The sequence below is a fragment of the Nomascus leucogenys genome, chromosome 18 (assembly GCF_006542625.1).
Source record: "Nomascus leucogenys isolate Asia chromosome 18, Asia_NLE_v1, whole genome shotgun sequence".
Taxonomy (NCBI): Eukaryota; Metazoa; Chordata; class Mammalia; order Primates; family Hylobatidae; genus Nomascus; species Nomascus leucogenys.
In genome coordinates, this window is record NC_044398.1 from 39,567,695 (window position 1) to 39,586,765 (window position 19,071).

At 40.0% G+C, this 19,071-nt stretch overlaps 1 pseudogene across 1 annotated transcript; it reads right to left on the reverse strand.

Moving 5' to 3' along the window:
• Positions 1 to 12,045: 12,045 nt before the first annotated feature.
• On the reverse strand, positions 12,046 to 17,717 carry LOC100596851 (annotated as a pseudogene). Its single transcript, XR_004026674.1, has 6 exons — positions 17,669 to 17,717; positions 17,237 to 17,365; positions 14,590 to 14,605; positions 14,135 to 14,188; positions 13,551 to 13,642; positions 12,046 to 13,085 (listed from the first exon to the last, which is right to left on the reverse strand). The product of XR_004026674.1 is annotated as a zinc finger protein 25-like (transcript).
• Between the last annotated feature and the right edge of the window lie 1,354 nt (positions 17,718 to 19,071).

Here is a 19,071-nt window from a genome sequence, read left to right on the forward strand (position 1 = left end):
GTCCGCTCACCGCTGCCTGGTGTTGGGTCCTTCCACACCTGCCCTGCTGCTTTGTGCAGGGCTCCAAGAGGCACCAGCCAGGACACCACGCAGAGCACAGGGCGCAGGCCGGGCATTCTCAGGCTATTCGCGGGCAGGCTGTCCCCACGCCCGCCTCCAGCGCGGGAGGGAGGATAGCCCGCTCTGAGTCTGCCGAAAGAGAAGGAAGCTTGTTCCCTGAGCCGGCAGGGACAAGGGCGGATGCGGGAACGGCCGGGCTTCTGCTCCGGGACTTCTCTGTCCGACCGCCCCTCCCGCATCTCCCATGGCTAAGGGGCCACCTGGCCCGGCCTCCGTCCCTTTGTCCCTCCGCTTCCCCACCCAGTTCCTGCAGCGCCCTCTTGGCGCAGGGGCTGGGAACCTTCCAGAACTGGACTCTCCCTCGCCCGGAGCAGCACCGCTCCGCCTCTCTCTGCACCTGCCCAGCCCCTGGCAAAGGACGCGCCTGGGCCTGGCCTGCTGCCCGCCCCCCCTCCGCGCCATGCCTGCCCTGTCCCTGCAGCCGCGACGCTGCCAACAAGAGGAGCCACAGGCAGCCGCGCAATCCGCCCAGAGCGCACCATTCCCGCTCACCTGGGAGCGGGGACACGCCCCCCTGCTAGGGAGAAGGGGTAAGACTTTTTTCCTTATTTATTTTACTTAAAAATGGTAGAATGTTTTCTACACATGGCTAGCCAGTTTTCCCAGCACCATTTATTAAATAGGGAATCCTTTCCCCATTTATTGTTTTTGTCAGGTTTGTCAAAGATCAGATAGTTGTAGATATGTGGCATTATTTCTGAGGGCTCTGTTCTGTTCCATTGATCTATCTCTCTGTTTTGGTACCAGTACCATGCTGTTTTGGTTACTGTAGCCTTGTAGTATAGTTTGAAGTCAGGTAGCATGATGCCTCCAGCTTTGTTCTTTTGGCTTAGGATTGACTTGGCGATGCGGGCTCTTTTTTGGTTCCATATGAACTTTAAAGTAGTTTTTTCCAATTCTGTGAAGAAAGTCATTGGTAGCTTGATGGGGATGGCATTGAATCTATAAATTACCTTGGGCAGTATGGCCATTTTCACGATATTGATTCTTCCAACCCATGAGCATGGAATGTTCTTCCATTTGTTTGTATCCTCTTTTATTTCATTGAGCAGTGGTTTGTAGTTCTCCTTGAAGAGGTCCTTCACATCCCTTGTAAGTTGGATTCCTAGGTAATTTATTCTCTTTGAAGCAATTGTGAATGGGAGTTCACTCATGATTTGGCTCTCTGTTTGTCTGTGATTGGTGAAACTGGATCCCTTCCTTACACCTTATACAAAAATTAATTCAAGATGGATTAAAGACTTACATGTTAGACCTAAAACCATAAAAACCCTAGAAGAAAACCTAGGCAATACCATTCAGGACATAGGCGTGAGCAAGGACTTCATGTCTAAAACACCAAAAGCAATGGCAACAAAAGCCAAAATTGACAAATGGGATCTAATTAAACTAAAGAGCTTCTGCACAGCAAAAGAAACTACCATCACAGTGAACAGGCAACCTACAAAATGGGAGAAAATTTTTGCAACCTACTCATCTGACAAAGGGCTAATATCCAGAATCCACAATGAACTCAAACAAATTTACAAGAAAAAAACAAACAACCCCATCAAGAAGTGGGCGAAGGACATGAATAGACACTTCTCAAAAGAAGACATTTATGCAGCCAAAAAACACATGAAAAAATGCTCATCATCACTGGCCATCAGAGAAATGCAAATCAAAACCACAATGAGATACCATCTCACACCAGTTAGAATGGCCATCATTAGAAAGTCAGGAAACAACAGGTGCAGGAGAGGATGTGGAGAAATAGGAACACTTTTACACTGTTGGTGGGACTGTAAACTAGTTCAACCATGGTGGAAGTCAGTGTGGCGATTCCTCAGGGATCTAGAACTAGAAATACCATTTGACCCAGCCATCCCATTAGTGGGTATAAACCCAAAGGACTATAAATCATGCTCCTATAAGGACACATGCACACGTATGTTTATTGTGGCACTATTCACAATAGCAAAGACTTGGAACCAACCCAAATGTCCAACAACGATAGACTGGATTAAGAAAATATGGCACATATGCACCATGGAATACTATGCAGCCATAAAAAATGATGAGTTCATGTCCTTTGTAGGGACATGGATGAAACTGGAAAACATCATTCTCAGTAAACTATCACAAGGACAAAAAACCAAACACCGTATGTTCTCACTCACAGGTGGGAATTGAACAATGAGAACTCATGGACACAGGAAGGGGAACATCACACTCTGGGGACTGTTGTGGGGTGGGAGGAGGGGGGAGGGACAGCATTAGGAGATATACCTAATGCTAAATGACGAGTTAATGGGTGCAGCAAACCAACATGGCACATGGATACATATGTAACAAACCTGCACATTGTGCACATGTACCCTAAAACCTAAAGTATAATAATAAAAATAAAAGAAATTTAAAAAAAGGTAGAATGTTACCATTATATGATGTACCCGTGATTCTGTCAGTAAATTTGAGCATACATTTATTAGTTTTTGTCAGCTTAACTAGTTCTTTTGTTTCTATTATTAAGGTGAAATTTAACTTCTATCTGAAATCAGTAAGATACAGAGAGATTTCAATGACAAGTGAATATTTTTTCTCAGGGGGAACTGATATCTCTGACTGAATATTTGTCCTCTTGCTGAGGTTTGAAAGTCAGTTGTTTTATTAAAGTTTAATTTTATTATAATATTAACAACTACTAAAAAGTCCCTGTAGTCGTTGGAATGATAAATTTTGGTACAGTGTCAGTATAAAAATCTTTGGAATTTTTAAATATTCTAATTATTAAAATTGCGGTCATGCTTTAAAAATACATGCCATAGAAGTTACATTATTTTAAAATGCCATTCTTTATTATGGGAAGAAGCAGTAAATTCACTGTAACCATAGCAGCCTGGAGAGCTGGCTAAAACACCCTTTACAGGTTAAATTTTAATGAAGTAGATCATCAATGCGAAAAACAGTTTTTTTAGTTGTTCCACCACCTGTACAAATCTTACTAAAAGAATGTTCAGAAATTAAAATCTGTGTTTGTTAAGACTTCATTCTGCTGGGGGTTTTAGAATGTAATAAAAACCAAAAACAAAATTCTAAGCATTGCAATTTGCTTATTATATCAATTTGCTCATTATATCAAGTTGCTTATATCAATTGCAATTAGCTTATTATATCAATTGCAATTTCCTTATCATATCAATTTACTTATATCATTTGCTTATTATATCTGCATTGCCATTTATGTGGGATAAATGTTGTTTACTTTTAAAGGTACTATGTGTGTGTGTTTTCTTCTCCCCTTGAGCATCTCCCGCACAGAACACCTCTATTACTGTCATAGCCAGGAATTCAGCTTTTAAGTTTTTTATGGGGTCTCCTTGGTCAAGAGGAATTATGTTCAGTTGTTAGGGGGCTTAAGGAGATTAAGTAACTTGCCTAAGGTTACCCATAGTTAGAACTAAATCTTTTTTTATTTATTTTTTTTTTTTGAGATTTTTTTTGGAGACAAAGTCTTGCTGTTGCACAGGCTGGAGTGCAGTGGTGTAAACATGGCTCACTACAGCCTCAAACTCCTGGGATCAAGAGATTGTCATACTCCAGCCTCCTAAGTAGCTAGGACTATAGGCGCATGCCACTACATCCAGCTAAATTTTCGTGGGTTTTTTTGTGTTATGAAATATTAAATTTAACCTAAGAACATACAGTAAGTTAAACTAAGAAAAATAAGAAAAAGTAAAATACAATTGCAACTGAAATACAATACTACAAAATTCCCAAAATTCTTTTAAAATTAATACATCTGTGACCTCATAAAATTCATAAAACTAATCATTTTATTTGGAAATCTCTACTGTATTTAGTTATTTTGTAGAGATGGGGTCTCACTATGTTGCCCAGGCTGGCCTTCAACTCCTGACCTGAAATGATCCTTCTGCCTTGGTCCTCCAAAGTGCTAGGATTACAGGCGTGAGCCACCATCCCAAGCATAAATCTAAATCTTATGACCTCAAATCCCATGTTCTTTCCACCAAACAATGCTATCTTAGTGTTTCTTATCATTTGCTACTATGGGTTCTAGTTACTTGTAGAAATGTCATATCTGGTCTGCTACTTTGTACTGTCCTCAGATGAAGAGTTAATGCCTTATTCTTTGTCTCTGACATCCCATAGCACAGAGTATTGTGTATAATAAGGCCTCAATAAACATAGCTGAAAGGCTGACAAGTTCAAGAAGTGTTGATGAATGCGTGTGCCTAGCACATTGCCTGGCACATAGATGCCTAATAAATATTTATTTAATTGTAAAATGGATCAAAGACCATAGTTAATAAGAGCTTATTAAGTGCCAGGCAACTGGACATGGTGGCTCACGCCTGTGATCCTGGCACTTTGGGAGGCTGAGGCAAGTGGATCATGAGGTCAAGAGATTGGGACTATCCTGGCCAGCATGGTGAAATCCCATCTCTAGTAAAAATACGAAAATTAGCAGGGCATGTTGGCACACTCCTATAATCCCAGCTACTCGGGAGGCTGAGGCAGGAGAATCGCTTGAACCCAGAAGGCGGAGGTTGCAGTGAGCCGAGATCGCACCACTGCACTCTAGCCTGGGTGACAGAGTGAGATTCCATCTCAAAAAAAAAAAAGTGCCAGGCATTGTTATAAATGCTTTATGTCAAATTAACTAATTTAATCCTCACAACCCATCTCCATTTTACACTGGATGAAACTGAAGAACAGGAGAGCATAGTAACTTGCCCAGGGACACACAGCTGGTAAGTAGCAGAGTTAGGTCTCACAATTTGGCTCTAGAATTCTCATGTACTCAAACATTATGCTATAATCAGTTGTTCATAATATTTTGACAATATTAAGTTCTTCCTGAATGCCTGTCTGTCTTGAGTGTAGCTCAAAGAATGAAAAGCAGAAGCAGCATAACTTGTTGAATATATTCTTAAGCCTGCATCAGAATCACCTGGAGTTCACGTTAAAACACAGATTGCTGGGTCTCACCCTCAGTTCTGATTCAGTACGTCTGGGTGGGGCTTGAGAAATTGTATTTCTAACAAGTTCCCAGGAGATGCTGATGCTGCTGGTCTGGGGACCACTTGGTATAGCATATAGGTGTTAAGAGCATGGACTCAAGCTGGTGAGGTTTGAATCTTAGCTCTGCCATTTATTAACTGAACTTGGGCAAGCTCTTGAACCTTTCTGTGCTTCAGTTCTCATCTGTAAAGTGTTTTACTGATACCACATATATCATAGGATCTTATGGAGATTGAATGAAATAAGGTTTACAGTGCTTAAAATGGTGCTCGGCTCATAGTAAGCATGCAGTCTTAGCTACAGTAATGGGAATAAGACATGTTTCTTGCTTTGTAGATTTTAGAGTCTAGTTATTAGACTTAAATCTAGTAAATAATTTTTAAAAGTACAAAAACAGGTATTAGTTTACATGGCTCTGATTCTGCCTTCGATTTGGAAAGATGAAATGTGTGTATCTTGGGGGATAGGGTGGGTAGCGGAAAACCAGGAGGAAGAAAGGTACATGGGACTAGAAGATAATGGAAAGTTACACAGTCAGAATTTAGAAAGGCTGCGATTGCCAGTGGTTTTGATTTTATTACCTGAGAACTTGAGGGAGATAGAGGGAGGTGACTTTGCTCTCTGTTTGCCAAAGAGATAACTGACTCCTTTTCCCATTTCTCTTTCTTAGCGCTGGTATCTGGTCTGCAGGCAGTTCTGGCAGCATTTGGTTTTTGTGGGGAACATGGCTAAGGAAGTGGTTTGCTACTGGCTTCAGAAGTTGGGCTCTGCAGCCTTTATCCTCCACAGCTGCCTCACATAGTTTTGACTCTTCCTGAGAAAGGCAGTTGTTAGGTTTGGAAGTCTTCAGATTCCAGAGACAGCTGAACAGCTGACCCTCTGGTAGGTATTTCCAAAACTGCCAGCCTCCTGTTGCCTCATCTCCCTGGGCCCCTTCTTTTTTACTCTGAAGCAATATCCTATATTTAGTGAACTAACCAATTTGAAGTCAGAGGAAATTTGATGAGGGAGTCTCTCCCACCTTAAAATCCTGGATGGATGGAGTATTTGGGCCCAGGAACAAGACGCATCCTGTTAAAAAAATTTAACACCTTCATCAAGCATACTCCAAATGACAGCTGACAGTGCTATGAATGTAACTCTAGCTCATGGGTAAGGAGCAGTGTTTATTTTTGGGTGTCCTGAAGAAAATATTTGGGGGAAGGAGTGGGGAGAAGCTCAGGCAGCTCCATTCATGGTTGAGCAATGCTTTGTATTCTACAGAAGGTACCATAAGGACAGTGGAAGAGAGTTTAGCATTCTGATTGTTCACCTCTTGCTCCTTCCATTCTGGTGGCTAATTAGAAACACCTCATTAGCTATCAGAGTGGAACAAGTATTTATCAGGCTGACATGAGCTTCAGCCTTGCATCCTGTATCTTTTGCTTTCCCAGCCTGCTGAGTCATCACCTAGGAATGGCAGTAGGCAGGTTACCACCTGGAGCACCTGGAGCGCTCTTGGCATAATGCACTGCTGACTGATTTTGGTCTCCTAGACACAGCTTGGGCCTCTCCAAGCCTGTTGGAGTGATAGGCTGGGTCTTAGCTCTCCTTCCAGCTTGTTCCACAAGGTGCTGACCTACTTTTCGGGGACAATTAAGTGTTTGTGAGCAAAGGAAGGTGGTGACCCGAGTGAAGGCAAACCAGAGCTGCATTAAACACACATTTGGAGTTACTTTTTCTATCTTACACAGGAGGGCCCATCTCAGTCCAAATGGAATGGCAGATCAGGCTGATTGTGGTAGCCACATTCCAGATGCTTATCAAGATAGACAACTAACCCTTGAATTTTTATTCTTTCTATCAATGTACCTTAAGATCAGAAGTTACTTTTCATAATCATTGTACCCCTTGTCTTTGGGTGATAGAAAAAGGTTTGGAAGGAAGTTGGGGCTCTTAGAGTGAATCATTGATACAAGCTAGGTTTTGATATACCTTTTGGTGTATCAAAGATACACTTTTTGGTGGCAATGTCTGATTCATTCATAACATCTTGGAGAGGATTGGAATCTCTTTTTCTTTTTGTATCAGGCCAGGATAATAGGAGAAAGGGGAGGCCAGATCTGTAGAGAATGAGCAGGTGGCTTGTTAGGGTTTCCTGCCCTTGTGAGGTAAGGGCTCAAGGATTAGATTCAATCTTTCCATTTGCAGTGAAAGGAAGCAAACTCACTTTCCTACCCTCATCCTGGAGGTTACTTATGTTATTTGCAGACCCCAACTTCTGCCTCTCTGTTGAATACACTTCTTAGGCAGGTTGCCCTTACTGTTGTATGTTACCACTGGGAGAAAGATCCAAGGCTCTGGGAAGGACAGTGACAGTTGTCTTACATTGGCTAGTTCCAAGACACTGAGGGAATTGCCAAGTCAGCAATTAGGCAATTTCTTTTTCTTTCTTTCTTTTTCTTTTTTCTTTTTTGAGACAGAGTCGTGCTCTGTTGCCCAGGCTGGAGTGCAATGGTGTGATCTCAACTCACTGCAACCTCCGTCTCCCAGGTTTAAGTGATTCTCCTGCCTCAGACTCCTGAGTAGCTGGGATTACAGGTGCCTGCCACCATGCCCAGCTAATTTTTGTATTTTTAGTAGAGGCGGGGATTTCACCATGTTGGCCAGGCTGGCCTCAAACTCCTGACCTCAGGTGATCCACCCGCGTTGGCCTCCCAAAGTGCTGGGATTATAGGTGTGAGCCACTGTGCCCAGCCGGCAATTTCTTTAACTTTTATTTTTAGCAACTCCACATACATGAAAACTCTCATAATCTCCAAGTCAATAAAAAGAAAAGTTATTGAAGTTATAGATATTGCACCCAGAGATACAGATCAAATCTTAAGGAAGGAAGAAGCTTAGAGGAGAACTTCACTCTGCCACTCTGTCATTGGAATTCCCTTCTAACAACATGTGAGGTGTCAGCCCTATTTGAAGAACTAGTTTATATATCAGAGCATGGCCTGAACATCAGCGTGGCATTAATTTTTGGTCTTTTTTTTTTTAATAGAGACAAGGTCTCACTATATTGCCCAGGCTGGTCTTGAACTCCTGGGTTTAAATGATCCTCTCTCCTTGGCCACCCAAAGTGCTGGGATTACAGGTGTGAGCCACTGTGCCTCACCAGTTTTGGTCTTATAGATGACTAAGTATTTTAGGCAGGGTATTTCAGGTGATGTGCAAAATTGCTCCATTCCTCCCAGACATCCCAGAATCTGGTCACAACCTCCTTTTTTCCACTTCTCTTTTCCTTTATGCACATTAAACCTGTTCTCTGCTATTTCCCAGTCTATCAGCCCCTTTATGCTGTCAGTGCTTCCTGATCTATCACGTACAACAGGGCTTGTAATAGCATTCTCAGATCTCTTTTTTTCTTCCACACCTTTCTTTTCTATCCCCATTGCTGGACCTGTGTTCATTTTCTCCACTGAGCTACTGAGTGCCAGTGTGTAACACTGACTCTATTAAAAATTTATGAGCTCCAGCCACAGCTTGGCTCTCAATCCTATCCTGAAACCTTTTTATTCTCTTCTGGTTGACTGCCATTCATTTTTTTCTACAGCAGCCGTTCCAGACTTTCACCATTCTCTTCAAACTTGTTACTCCACCCCACCTTATACACTCAGTAAGTCATTTAGCCTTTTATATCTCAATTTATCTGTAGTCTTTACCAGTCCTCACCACATTCCCTGCTATTTCAGAGGCAGGTCTCTGGGCATATACATATATATTTTGTCCATCCCTAGTGACTCTTTGTAAACATGTTCAGGTTTTCTCCATCCTAAGATAAAAATTCCTTTAAGCTTATTTCTTCTTCAGACTCTCTGTGCCTTTTTTTTCTTTACCATCATACTACCTCAACAGCCTTTCTTCTACTCCTTTAGTTATCATGAGCCACTATAGCCAAGCTTTGTGCCCACCATCCCAATGAAAGGCTCTCGATTGTGATGACTTGCTTGCAGAACTCAGCAGCCTCTTTTTGTTCTCATGCTGTTTCATCTTGTCACAGCATTTGACACCATTTGGACCTCTTTCCTTCCCTGACTATGTGCTATCTCTGGATAAGTTTACCTACTCTGGTGATTTCATTTAGGAACTTTGTCTGTGGGTACAGTGATGAGTCTCTTATCAGAATCTGTAACTACCTATTGTATGAGCTTTTCCCTGAGGTCCAAACTTGTATTTCCAAATGACTACTCTCCTTTTCCATTTTGCAGCCTACAGAAATGTGCATGTAATGTATCCAAAACTGAGCTTATACAACCACTATGGAGAATGGTTTGGAGAACTAAAAATAGAGCTACTGTACAGTCCAGCAACCCCACTCCTAGGTATATACCCAAAAGAAAGGAAATCAGTATGTTGAAAAGATATCTGGACTCCCATGTTTATTGAAGCACTGTTGACAATAGCCAAGATTTGGAAGCAGCCTAAGTGTCCATCAACAGACAAATGGATAAAGAAAACGTGGGCCGGGCACAGTGGCTCATGCCTGTAATCCCAGCATTTTAAGAGGCTGAGGTGGGCAGATCACTTGAGGTCAGGAGTTCAAAACCAGCCTGGCCAACATGGCGAAATCCTGTCTCTACTAAAAATACAAAACCTAGCCAGGTATGGTGGTGCATGCCTGTAGTCCCAGCTACTCAGAATGCTGAGGCATGAGAATTGCTTCAATTTAATTTAGACAATGTTTATTTCATATATTTACTGCTACATTCTGTCAAGAAATTTCTTGTTTTGATGTTATGACAATTCAGCAAGTAAAAAACACATTTCTTTGAAAAAATACTTCTAAGCTTAGGCTCTTAACATATAAATATAATGCACAAAATAAATATTCTGCAAAAAAACCACCCACCTACAAATTGCTGTATGCATCATTTCTGAAACATGTAATATTTATAAAAGCATAACTGTACATTGCTTTTATTTTCAGCTCTAAGTAACAGAAAAACTTACTTCGTAAAGTGCTAGATCATAGGCTCAAGGGCACATGGTGTCTGCCACAACTAAACCCTGCTGGGGTAGTGCAAAGACAGCCACAGGTCAAACATAAATGGATGTTTTTTGTTTGTATTCATGTTTTCCAAACTTTATTTATGGACACTGAAATTTGAATATCATATAATTTTCATGTGTCATAATATTGTTTGATTTTTTTCAACCATTTAGAAATATAAAACCATTCTTAGCTTGCAGGATACAAAAATGGGTAGTGGGCCAGATCTGCCTGATGGACTGTCATTTGTCAAACCCTGACTTACTGTAGTCAGGATCTGCCCCTAAATCACTTGTAGGAAAACAAACAAACAACAAACAACCAAATCAAGGCACTGGCAGCAAGAAGGTGGGGGATGAATGTTGGGTAGCCAATCTTTTTTTTTTTTTGCAGTGTAATTCACAAAATACAAATAATAATGATAATAACCTCTAACATACAGCTCTTGTGTCTCAGACACTATTCTAAGGGCTTTGAAAATGTTAACTCATTTAGACCTCAAAGCAATCCTAAGATGTTGTCACTATTACTACTCTTTTATGGGATGGGAACTGAGGCACAGAGATACTAAGTAGCATGCCCCATGCTGGAATCGGGGCCCAGGCAGCAGGAGTTCAGGGTCCACACCCTTAACTATGTCATGTTGCTTCTATGAGGAAGAAAAAGTTGGTGAAGAACATTTAGGACTCTCACACAAAATACAAAAGCAGATAGCTCAGCTCCCTGCTCACACATCAACAGTAAGATACATAATATTTCTTACATTACACTATTTGTTTTCATTGTGTAGACTGTAATAAATAGTACTGTTTTTAGCTGTTTAAAAACAGCTCAGGGTTTTGCTATATATAAATAAATGTGTCCCTAATGCAAAACTTGGCTGACATTTGAAAATTTTACAAAAACATTTTAACTTCTTTTTGAAGGATTAGTTTAGTAACACTGTCTCTATCCATTTACAAACACCAAAAGATAGGAGAAAAAGATGCCTTAAAATTTAAAAGGAATATTACACTTACAATACAAATATTAACAACAAAAGTCACTACTGAGACTTAATGTACAACATCTTCATATGCATAATAGTTACTGAATTAAGGTTACATATTTCCCTATGTACAATTATGGATGGATTCCACATGCACGTTGAACATCCACAAGTTACATGTTATAACACACTCACATACACACAAAGTCCTATATACTAAAAGACATTTAATGTATGTTTAAAGATGTTGCCTGATAATTTGTGCTTTTTAAAAGCTTCATATATGTAGACATTTGCAGGTTTCCTTTTAAAATAGAACAACTTTGGCATCAGATCTGCAAAATGATTTCTAGTATAACTGTTTCCCTCAGTACAAATTATGTGAATTTTTATAGAACACCTTCCAAATATTTAAAATATCTATCCAAGTACCAGTGATCTGACATTGAATGAAACATCAATTCTTAATAAAGGCTTCTATATCTGCCACTGTCTTTGCAGTTATCCCTTTGAATTCTCTAGTATATGAGCTCCAATTGCATAAAGAGATTTCTGGATACTCAAGGAGCTTCTCATTTGGGAGCTTTTGGATGTCTACAGCTGACTGCCCTGACAGAAAATGTCTTGACGTTTGTTTTACTTACAGGATTTTGCTCCTGTGTGATTTCTATGTTGTCAAACAAAAGTATGACTTCTGAAAGGTTCCCCTCCTGTTTTACAATTTGCATGACTTCTGCCATCTATATTATCTAATATTTAGAAAAGTCTACAATATTATAAAATTTTCTCCCAAATAAATGTATAGAATTTCTATGTATTTGCTGATACACAGAGAGAGCAAAGATTGTAGCTGAAAATTTTCCTATACTGAGGCCATTCATAAGCTGTACCTCTTGTGTGAATTATCTGATTGTTTTGAAGGATGAATTCAGTCAAGAGAATTTCCCAACTCATCTTACTTCTCAGCCTTCCTCTTCTTTGTGTGTGTCTTCTGATGTGCAGTGAGTTGTGACTTCTGGATAAAGGTCTTCTCACACTCCTAACACTCATAGGGCTTCTTCCTTGTGTGTTTTCTCTGATGTATAATAAAATGTGATTTCTGAGAAAAGGACTTCCCACATTCCTTGCATGCATAGGGCTTCTCTCCTGTGTGAGTCTTTTGATGTAATCTGAGGACCAAATTCACGGAGAAAGATTTGCCACATTCTATGCATTCATAGGGCTTATCCCCTGTGTGTTTTCTCTGATGTTAAGTGAGGTCTGATTTATAGTAAAATGTATTCCCACATTTATTACATTCAAAGGGTTTCTCCCCTGTGTGAATTCACTGATGTACTGTGAGGGCTGACTTCAGGTAGAAGCATTTCCTACATTCCTTACATTCATAGCATTTCTCTCCTCTGTGAGTTCTCTGATGGGTTTTGAGGTGTGAATTCCTAGAGAAGAATTTCCCACATTCCTTACATTTATAGGGTTTCTCCCCTGTGTGTGTTCTCTGCTCTACTGTTAGGTGTGACTTCTGGGAAAAGGCTTTCCCACATTCCTTACACTCATAGGGTTTCTCCCCTATGTGTGTTTTCTGATGTACCATGAGGTATGCCTTCACATAGAAGAAATTCCCACATTCAGTACATTCATAAGGTTTCTCCCCTGTGTGTGTTTTCTGATGTTCTATGAGATGTGGTTTCTGGTAGAAGGATTTCTCACACTGATTACATTCATAGGGTTTCTCTCCTGCATGGGTTCTCAGATGTCTACTGAGAGATGATAGGTGGTAAAATATTTTCTTACATCCTTTACACCCATAGGTTTTATCTCTAGTGTGAACTTTCTGATGTCTTGTGAGGTCTTCATTTTTAGAGAAAGATTTCCCACATTTATCACAGTCATAGGATTTGCCCTTTGAGTGACTATGCTGATGTACTATGAGGGTAAGGGAGGAGACCACCCCTCATATTGTCTTATGCCCAATTTCTGCCTCTGAAGAAAGAAAAAGTAAAAACTAAAAGGCAGAAATGATATCCACAAGCAGACAGCCTGGTGCCACACCCTGGGCCTGGTAGTTAAAGATCGACCCCGACCTAATCAGTTATGTTATCTATAGATTACAGACATTGTATAGAAAAGCACTGTGAAAATCCCTATTCTGTTCTGCTCCAATCTAAATACCGGTGCATGCAGCCCCCAATCACGTACTCCCTGCTTGCTCAATCGCTCACGACCCTCTCAAGTGCACCCCCTTAGAGTTGTGAGCCCTTGAAAGGGACAGAAATTGCTCACTCGGGGAGCTCGGCTCTTGAGACAGGAATCTTGCTGATGCCCCAGGCCGATTAAACCCCTTCCTTCTTTAACTTGGTGTCTGAAGAATTTTGTCTGTGGCTTTTCCTGCTACAAGGGCAGACTTCTGGCAGAAGAACTTCCCACATTCCTTACATTCATAGGCTTTCTCCATGGTATGAGTTTTCTGATGTTTTGTGAGTTCTCCATTCCTAGACAGAAAGTTCCACATTCATTAATGTGTAGAGACTTTTAAGGCTTTTTCCCCTACACTAGGTGTATTTTCCAAGTACCTCTGAGGACTGATTTCTAGAGATGTTCTCATATTTATTGGATCCGTAGGGTTTCTCCACTGTGAGCATTCTCTGACCTGCACTGTAGTTTAACATTTGGTAAGGTGAATCTGCATTTGCATTCTATTCACACGGTCTCTCAATTGCCTGCTTTCTATTTTGTGTAATAAAGACTCCCTTTATTATTTAATTCAGAAGAGTAAAAAGACTACTTCAAAGTTTCAATCTCCAGATCCTGCACAAGGTCTCTATGAAAAAGGGCATTTCCATTTGGATTATATTCCTTGGGAATTGCTCTGCAGTGTTAGTTTTCTCACGTTTAGTATTAACTAGTGCCCTCCCATTTCTAGTAACTCCTTCAAGACTCTTGCTTACAAATCTTTTATCTTAAACATTAATTCTTGAACTTGCCTTGAATTTCCAGCTTGGCTTTCCTGGTATCTTGCTTCTAGATCATGAATTCTTCTACAAGGGAATCAAAAATGTAATACTTTATAAATATTACACATTAATATTGTCATAGCGTTGATTCTTAGGCTTCAGGCCCATTTCTCATAATGAAAGAACTGCAAATGCAAATTTCCTCTAGCCCATTGTTTTGGGAAAAAAAAAAGTAAAACAAACACTGAAAACTGTTGTCACACACAGAAGAAGGAACCTAGTTGTAGACCCATGTACTCTGACATTTTTACAAATATGACCTTAAGAGCTTGGAGGCAAAAGTTAAAGACAAAAAAAAAAAAAAAAGAACCGGGAGCGGAGAACACAGGACATCCAAAGTGTTGCTGAATGGGAGTGTGGGAAGTATAGAGAATGCTGTGAGCCCCTTAAGGACAATGAACAGTAAGCAGGTTAAGAAAAACTACTGGACGACAGTGTTCCCTGGAATTACATGGAAAAGATTAAACTGGAAGAAGGAGCTGAAGTATAGGTCTTTATTCCCTCAAACCTAGACTACTGTGCTAGGATTCCTAGTAGTTAGCAGCCAAACTTCTACTTTATTTCCTCTTCATCCATCCACAGCAGTCTAGGTGTCAATACTAAAGTGACTTTCTCAGAACATCAGTTTCCTCATGCTTAGAGGAAGAGTCCTGTAGTTTGGGCTTTCACTCTCCATCTAGTTGGCTTTATTTTCAGGACAGAAAGATGAAGGACCACATATATCCAAAAGGAAGGATTTTTTTAAAAGCATTGGGGTAAGCCATTTATACAAGGATGAATTCCTAGTTGTACCACCAGAGATTTTCAATCCTGAACATATCCTGACCATCAAATCCTGCACTTCTAAAGCACTTGTTACTCATGACTCAACACTAATCTTGAATTTCGTTTTCATATCTTGCTTTCTCCATCTCTGCTTCCAGTTTACTACAGGATCTTTACAGTTTCAAGTATTGAACATCATTCCATAATCTTTAGTGACCTTCATATTTATGCATCTTTAAATGCATGAAAGCAAGTGAAAGATTATCAGCAGAGGCTTGGGGTTGGAATTTCATAGCAATGGTGGGAAATACATAAGAAAAGTCACTTGATAGAGACTTATGCAACATTAACTCGGATACACATGAAATAAGATCATATGTATGGGCTGGGAATTGTGGCTCATGCCTGTAATCCCAGCACTTTGGGAGGCCGAGGCAGGTGGATCACATGAGGTCAGGAGTTCAAGACCAGCCTAATCAACATGGTGAAACTCCGCCTCTACTAAAAATACAAAAATTAGCCGGGCCTGGTGGTGGGCACCTGTAATCCCAGCTACTCAAGAGGCTGAGGCAGGAAAATCACTTGAACCAGGGAGGCGGAGGTTGCAGTGAGCCAAGGTCATGCCATTGCACCCCAGCGTGGGCAATAGAGTGAGACTCCATCTCAAAAAAAAAAAAAATCTTATGTTTGGAAAACATTTAAGAGCATAGTAAAATGGAGATTAATAGGTGTTTGGGGGCCACAAGGAGAAATAAGTTGTATAGGCAAGAGAGGGCCAGACTAGTTCTTGACAGAAAATTCATTTAAATAAATATTACTAATACCTCCTTACCCTAAGATTTTTATTTTGTCTAAATGCCTTAATACTAAATGACTTAACACTGAGTCAGTATTAAGTATACCATGCAGACTTCTGCCAGTGTACATCTGCTGCATTACACAACTACTGTGGGAATTTAAATCAACAATTTTTGTTTTGACCCTAACAAGGAAGAAAGTAGAATAAGCAGAACTATCTTACAAGAAGGTAAAAATATGGGATCAGAATATAAATAGGGCAAAGATGCTGGAGAGGTCAATTTTAGGAGTCCTTATCATAAAAACCAATGCCTTAAGAATGGATGAGCTCTTATAGAAGTTACTAAAAAGAGCACAGAGCAGAAAGTAGAGATTGTCTGTTGTTAATTATTTTATATATTTTTTATTTCTTTTTTTCATGAACGTGAGTCTCACTGTGATCCACCCACTTTGGCCTCACAAAGTGCTGGGATTACAGACATAAGCCATCACACCCAGCCAGTATCTTGTTAATTAATATTCATTCTTTCAACAAATATCTAGTGAGCAACTAATATGTACTAGGCATTGTTCCTGATACTGACAACACATCTGTGCACAAGTTAGAAAATACATGACAAACATTTAAGGAGGCAGGATGAGATTATCTTAATGTTATCCAAATAAGGTGCAATAGATTTTAGGGAAGATAAGCAGTGCTTTGTGGGAAGGGTAAACATGTATAGCAGGAAGTAGCAACTCTGAAATGAAAGAATTGATGAGCGGCATAACGATTTCTAATCGAGCTCAGAGTTCAAAGAAAAAATGGGAAGTTAAAATTGGTGCCAAAATAACTGAGGTATTTAGTTGTTAATAAAAGGAGGGAGATGCCATTTAAAAACTTTATAAGTCAGATTTACAAACACTTTACAGTTGCATACTCTAATGGCAGGGAGTAACTGGCGATTCTAGAGAAAAAGACAAAAAAAATCTTACAAGAGTAAGAAGGAGTTAGAGTTTGTATATAGGAAAGAGAAGTAAATCTATTTAAAACATGTCTAGCAAAGGAGAGATTTAAGTAGAGAGAACAAAAATTGGAGGTGTGAATTAGGTTTTTTTACATGTGCAAATCAAGTGTCCTTAATTGCTGCCAAAACTATAAGGCATTTATAAAGAGACTGCTGAGGCCGGGCACGGTGACTCACACCTGTAATCTCAGCACTTTGGGAGGCTGAGGCGGGCAGATCACCTGAGGTCGGGAGTTCAAGACCAGCCTGATCAACATGGAGAAACACCATCTCTACTAAAAGTATCAAATTAGCCAGGCATGGTGGCGTATGCCTGTAATCCCAGCTGCTCAGGAGGCTGAGGCAGGAGAATCACTTGAACCTGTGAGGTGAAGGTTGCAGTAAGCTGAGATGGCAACATTGGACTCCAGCCTGGACAATAAGAGTGAAACTCTGTTTCAAAAAAAAAAAGTGAGAGATTGCCGAAAAATATTTCAGAAGGCAAGAGGCACCAACCACTCACCAGTAACATGGGATATAATTTCTTCTAACTCACCAGGGAAGACCCGATGTGGAAATTCTACTTCTAATATCCAAGACTCTTTTTCTTGCTTCAACTTGAAGACTGCATTTGGCTTATTCACATGGTAACCTATGAATGAAAATATCAAGGAAATGATACAAGTTGCTTGGAATTTGGGGACTGTGAAAGATGAGGAAGTGGAGTTTCAGGAGAATGATGAAGGTTCCAGTTAGGCTTAGCAAAATTAGATTCTTTCAGTGGGGAGAGAGGGACACAAATATTTTTTCTAGAACCAAAAATTGATTTATTAACTTCAAACTCTGAATCATAGCTAATGTCAATCATTCAACCTTATAGGGTCCTCTTATATTCCAGCAACTAAGAAGGGAGATGCAAACTACTGGGATTTACACCTGGGGAAGTTTTCCTCACCCACTGAGACCAGGTGACTATAGTTTTCCAGCATCACATCCTTATAGCTGAGGAGGGGTCAGTAACTTTCATTCCTCCTTGGCAAATTCCACAATAACATCCTTTAATGTCACGGGTCCCTGGAATAACATATTTCAGTTCAATCTGAAGTAACCAGAATAGATAGTATATCATTGAAAAGACATGTGAGCTAGCTGTTAGTGTACTAACTGCAAAGTTCACTCTGGAGAGTTAGCATATGTGCCATGCTATACCCTGCCTTATTCATAGAAGGAATATTTGTTCAGTACGTATTTACTGAGCTCCCACTCCATGCCTGGAACTCTGCTGAAGATACAAAGATGAAGAAAAAAATGAGTGTCATGGGCCACATAATGACATTTCAGTTAATGACAGATTCCATATATGATGACAATCCTATAAGAAAATATAGTATTTTTATTGTCCATTTTCTATGTTTAGATACACAAATTCTTACCATTGTGTTACAAATTTCCTACAGTGTTCAGTACAGTAACATACTGTACAGGTTTGTGGCCAGGAGCAATGGGCTACACCACATAGCCTAGGTGTGCAGTCAGCTGTACCATCTAGGCTTGTGTAAGGACACTCTATGATGTTTGCATGATGAAGTCACCTAATGATACATTTCTCAGAACATATCCCCATCACTAAGTGACGCATGACTCTATTCCTGTTATCAAGGAGCTTATATTTTGCCAGGGAGAAAAAGGTGAAAATGCTAAAATACAGTATGTGAAGCAGGTGCCATCTTAGAAACATGTACACAATACATGACAGTCACAAATGGGATAATTATTTGCATTTCATGTTATCATGTTAGATTTTATTAGGTGGTCAAACTGACTAACTTTAGGAATAAAGAAAACACAATTGGCAAAGGCACGGATGCATGAGAAATGGCAAGTTTAGGAAACCACATATAACTTGGTAGGTATTTTATCTATGGTGGGTATATACCTATGGTAGGTATGTCCTTGGTACGTATATATCTATGGTAGGATGTAGGACCAAAATTAGTTAGAAGGTTACAGTGTAAAACCAAGGGACAGGGCAAGAGATTCTGAATCTGTCTTTTGGACCAGTAAAATATATTTTGCATACATACTTAAATAAATCTCTGCTTATTAATATATTACATAAATTTGCATGTATTAATGTTTATTAAGAATGAAGGGAGTGGGTGTGGTGGCTCATGTCTGTAACACCAGCTACTTGAGAGGGTGATGTGGGAGAATCACATGAACCTGGGAAGTCAAGACTGCAGTGAAACACAGCAAGACTCTATCTAAAAAAAAAAAAAAAAAAAAAAAAATTAGGCTGGATGCAGTGGCCCATGCCTGTAATCCCACCACTTTCGGAGGCCGAAGCAGGTGGATAAC